Below are 5336 nucleotides of genomic sequence, written 5' to 3'. Positions count from 1 at the left end.
CAGGGTTCAAAGCCCAGCTCTGCCATTGACGGACAAGCCGATTTGACCTTGGGTAAGCTACTCTGTCTCTCTGGGGTTTGATTTTCTCATTATAAAATGGGAGCAAGTCTGGCCTCTCCTCTTGGGGCTGGTTGAAGGTCACATGAGCTGAGATGGGTAAAGCACCCAGTGCTGGCAGTTAGGGGGCACGAGCTGTCATTTTGATGTATTACCCCACTGAAAGGTTTGGGGACAGAGGAGGAGATTATTGCCCAGCCTCAGAACAATTTACAGCTGGACTGTGGCCCTCATGTCTAGCATCTCTTGCCATCCCCATGACAGGAAATGTCCCACCAGCCAGCCCTCTGGGCTGGAGCCTGCAGCCATTTCTTGGGGCTCGGACCCTCTCCCCAGTTCCACAACCTCCCACTCCTCTCTCAGCCACCAGGAGAAGATACAAAGTTGATTTTTCAGAACATCTACATTTTGGCCACAACTGCTGTCATGCAAGAGGCTCTAAGACAATGACGGTCAGTGAGGCCAAGACAGTCCCCTTAGGAGCAGTCTCGGAAATCCGCAAGGACGTTTGTTTATTTATTTATTTATTTGTCACAGTGGGGTGTGTGTGTGTGTGTGTGTGTGTGTGTGTAACTTGTTTATATATAAACACCAAGTAATTTTTGTATGCTTTTAATACACACAAATTTTCCCAGGAATGCGACTATTATGCTCACAAAAAGAGAAGATTGTCCTTTGTTTTGCTTGGAATCTCGCCAAGACGCGTTGCCCATTTCACGTCACCGGCAACAGCAACACCACTCACGGCGCCTGAGTCACCATCAGGACCACCTGGGCCCGTCCGCCTCGGTGGCTGTCGTGCTCACGGTGGTCCCGCCTCAGGAGTGAGTGTCCGGACACGTCATCCTGTCTCCTGCTGTAGCTGGCTTGCACATTTCCATCCTGAAATTATTTTTCATTTTAGATCCCTTTCCTTTTAGTTCTCCTTGATATTACGGTTGAGATAGCACATTGATTTTTTTTTTATTTTTTTATTTTTTAAAGGCATACGTGATTATTTACGAATTCCATTTCGGCTTGGCGAAAGGGGCGGGGCTTGGAATCGCCCGCTCGAGGGCCCAGCTTTGCAGAATTTAAGAAGCCCGTTCTGAGCCCTCGCCAGCCAGGAGGGATGCGTTTCTGAGGGGAAGTTCCTGGCTCCATCGAACCGCTGCTAAGTCTCTCTTTTCCTCTCCCCTGTAAACATTTTGGGTTGGCAATCAGTCCCTCTGCTCGTCTTCCCCCCAGGCCACTTTCTCCTTCATCTGTCCTTCTCACAGAGTGTCCCCAAGGGATATTCCCGATCAAGGACTGTGATGTGCCACAGCTTGACTTGAAACCCTTCTATGGTTCAAGGTGAAGGCCCTCAGGCACAGCCTTATCTCAGCACACGCCTCCTCCGCCCGGAAATTTCACCTCTGGAAGATGCCTCTAGAAGGTTAGCTTCCACAGGGGCCTGGGGTTGAGTAGCAGAGCAGTGGCCACTGTGAGAGAGAGAGAGAGAGAGAGAGAGAGAGAGAGAGAGAGAGAGAGAGCGCAAAATGTTGAGTTTTAGAAGACAGAGTAAAGAACGCACGCGTCCAAGTTAGGAACCAACTGAGAGAGATGCACAACAGCCGGACGGACAGAGATCGAAATATGTCCTTATGGCCGCCCTTGAACTTGACATTCACCCACTGAAATCACCCAGTCCCGGGTCCAAGTGGGGATTCGGGAGGCTCCTGACTGACTGCCAGGCATGAGCGGACCAGTAAGAGCTTCCAAAAGAGGAAGGGCTGGGCCAGGCTTGCTCAAGAGCTCCCCAGTTTGGCCGTCAGATAAGTAATTTCTCTCTAGGGGAAGAGGAGGGAGTGAGCACAAGAGAGAGGCCAGAGCGTTACTGTAATTCAGGGGACACGGAGATCTGATTGGGGGGGAGGGGGGAGGGAGGCTGCGGCCCCAGCCCCCACTGCTGGGCTGTGTTGATGGCGGATCCCAGATGGAGCAGGGGCCAGGAGAGGAGGCTGAGGTCAGAGGAGACTGCCAGAGCTAGGGACTGTGCAGGAAACTTCTCTAATTTAAAATAACCTTGGGTTCTCACCAAATGGTATACGTACATCGCAGAAAGTTGGAGCACACATATAAGCAAAAATAAGAAAGTAAAACCACTCTGTCCACCGTCTGAGGAATATCACTGCGAATACCTTAACATCTGTCCTCTGTCCTCTCGGATCTCTCTCTCTCTCTCTCTCTCTCTCTCTCTCTCTCTCTCAAGGTACAGCAAACCTTGGTTGACCTCACAGATTGCAAGGACCTTGTCAGCTTACAATCTCTTATTTTTCATTTTCCACACCTGCAGCACCTGGTCTTCCTGGGTGGTCTCCCATCCAAGTACTAACCAGGCCCGACCCTCTTTAGCTTCCAAGATCCATCAGACGGGATCGGGCGTGTTCAGGGTAGCATGGCCGTAGACCTCGGATCTCTTTTTATGCAAATAATTTTTTTGTTGTTGTTTAATCAAAACAAGATCATAGCGTCCTTGTTGCAAAATAAAATTTGCTTTTATTTTCCATTGAAATAGGGTACTGTCAGGACCCTCTGGTTGGATGCCTTTAGGGCTCTTTTGGTCTGACAGGTCCCTTTCTCATGACAGTGACTTGTGAAGACTGAATAGTGTCTTGCAAAATACTCTGCCTTAAGGATTTGCCTCCTTGTTTTTCTTTTGTCTTGTTAGGTTCATTTCGTTGTCTCCTGTATGCCCAGTAAAATTGTTGAACTCAAGGTATTAGGCATTTCGGAGAAGGATGCATCGTGGGTGATGCTGACATTTCACAATTCGTCACATCAGAAGCCACATAACGTCACGTAGTGATGCTCAGTGAGGGTGACGATTTCTTCAGGGCTGGACCAAAGGGTCATCCCAGCTAGAAGGATCCTTCGAGCTCCTTGCTCTCATTTCCAGACATGGAAACTGAGGTCCAGGGGGCTGCCTCCTGGAGCACAAGCCCCTGCTGTTGACGGAGGGTCTTCTCCCTCCAGGACCCCCTTCGGAGTTTCGGCACAGCCCCAGAATGCAGGAATTATAATTCTCATTTCAAGAAAATTGAGGCTTCAAGTAGCAAAGTGACCAGAACTAGTATGTGACCCCTGGGCTCTGTCTCCAGGCCCTTTCTCTTACCCCGTGGCAGGCCCCCAAGCTCTGCCTGCCCTTCTCCATCAGGAAAAGCCTGGGCATATCTGGCCCTAGAGTCCCCTGAGCCCAGCCTGGAGGTCAAGCTTGGGGTACGCCTTGGCTCTGGGCTGGGGTGCAGGAGGACGCAGCTGTCCGGACCCCGGAATGTGCCAGCTCAGCAGGGCTCTGGTTTCCTCTGGGAAAGAGGGAGACTTCGTGTAGGCAGCAGAGGACAGAGAGGAGGCTCTGGGGCTCCGAAGGTGGCCCTGGCTTTGGCAGCCCTGAAGCTCCTTGGTTCCCCTTCGGCAGGAATCTTTGAGTTGGGAGTAAACTGAGTCTCAAAGAGTTTGGACAGCAGCTGGCTCTGGGACACACAGCTGGACATGGCAGAGCTGAGACTTGAATGCAGGACATGGCCTCCCAACCCAGAGCAGTTTCCATTGCACCCCATCCCCCTAAACCATACCGAGGGAGGCCCCCACTCACCTACCAGCCCTCAGCCCAGTTCCAAGCCAGGCGAAGTGAAGAGAGCCTCGGATAAGGAGTTCTAGTCACAGGCCAGCCTGCTTTCCAGCGAGCCATGCCCGTTCGTTCATTCACGGACATTCCTCGTTGCGTAATATTCACCGAGCTTACACTAATGTGTGGGAAACAGATAAAAAATGGTTTGGAATCAGATGAAATTGTTTTCACACCTTGACTCAGTGACTCACATGTTGCATAACCTTGGGCGGGTCATTTGATCTCTCTTACCCTCAGTTTCCTCACCCAAAGAACACTGATAAATCTCTGTGGTTGCTTCCTTGAGGGAATGACATGCTTACAGAGTGCTTAATAATAGGCGCCCACACTTGCGTAAGGTTTACTACAGGTCAGACACTGCTTAGACGAGGTGCCTGAGGCCCAGAGAAGTTAAGTGACCTGTTTGAGGTCACATAGCATATAAATGGTGGAGCTGGGTTTCAAACCCCCGCAGGCAGTCTGGTTCCCAGATAACCTACTCTGATGATCACTGGCTTGTATTAAGGCCTGGCCATAACCTTCAAAAACACTAGATGCTATCACTGGATCCCAGACAGGAAATGCTCTCTCTAAAGACAATCCTAGACATTGTGCCGGGCTCCTAACGTCCTCTGGGGCCAAAAGAGCTTGGGGAGAGGGTATGTCTGTTCCCAGCACAGTCAGAGAAGGTGTCTTAGTCGATGAACGCTGCGATAACGCTGAGTAACGAAGCACCTCAAAACTCAGCAGCTTAACATGACAGTCGCACATTTGCCTGCTTGCGGGTTTGCAGCTTGGTTGGGCTTGGCCGTGTGGCTCTGCTCCAGGCAGTAGGGTCTGGCTCAGCTCCCAACCCAGAGCAGCTTGTCTCATCCTGGGGCCCTGAATGAAGGGGCAGCAGTCACGCGGAATGTGCTCTTCCAGTGGCTACGGCAGATGCGCAAGGAGGCAAGATCAGCCGTGAGAGCACATTTCGCGCCTCCATCCACCTCATTCCCCATTGGTCCAAACAAGTCACACGGTCAAGCTCCACGTCAAGAGCAGGGAGCGGGTGCACACCACCCACCATGAGGCCACAGGAGACTGGGAATAGCACTACAGGGCGATGAAGAATCGGAATACAAAATTCCAGTTTCCACAGAGGGGAAAGGATCAGCACTGAGGACCCAGCCCGCGGCCAGAATTCAGGCCAAGAATCTCTCAGAAGCCAGGAGGTCTGGGCCACTTCCAGTTTTGGAAGCTCCAAGCTTATTAAGAAAACTAAGACATGCTAACACGGCTTACAATAATTGTGGCATATTTTAGATGTTTACATTGAACAAATTAATGCTTTTAGCACACACAGAAATTGCCGAGCAATGTAATTATGCTATTCACAAGAAAATTATAGGATTTATTAAAATTATTAATTGCTGGCACACTACTGGCGGCGGGGTCCAGCAATGGGCCACAGGTGTGAGGTTTGCTGACTGTGTCTTCATTTATTCAGGCCAGGCTCTTTGTCACTGGGCAGATGACTTCCTGGGGACATAATGCCGAAAATCCAACCCCGAGGCCCTCATTGTGCATTAAAAATACTGGGGATGTTTCGTAAAATGCTGATGCCCAGGTCCCGCCCACAGAGTTTCTGATTTACTAGGACTTGGGT

General features: G+C 50.7%; 1 pseudogene; it reads right to left on the bottom strand.

Moving 5' to 3' along the window:
* Nucleotides 1-2365: 2365 nt before the first annotated feature.
* Nucleotides 2366-2488, bottom strand: LOC118603509 (annotated as a pseudogene).
* Nucleotides 2489-5336: the final 2848 nt, after the last annotated feature.

The sequence above is a fragment of the Rousettus aegyptiacus genome, unplaced genomic scaffold (genome assembly GCF_014176215.1).
Source record: "Rousettus aegyptiacus isolate mRouAeg1 unplaced genomic scaffold, mRouAeg1.p scaffold_m13_p_5, whole genome shotgun sequence".
NCBI classification, from domain to species: Eukaryota; Metazoa; Chordata; class Mammalia; order Chiroptera; family Pteropodidae; genus Rousettus; species Rousettus aegyptiacus.
The sequence above is the reverse complement of the archived record's forward strand: the minus strand, read 5'-3'. Positions and strand labels throughout refer to the sequence as shown.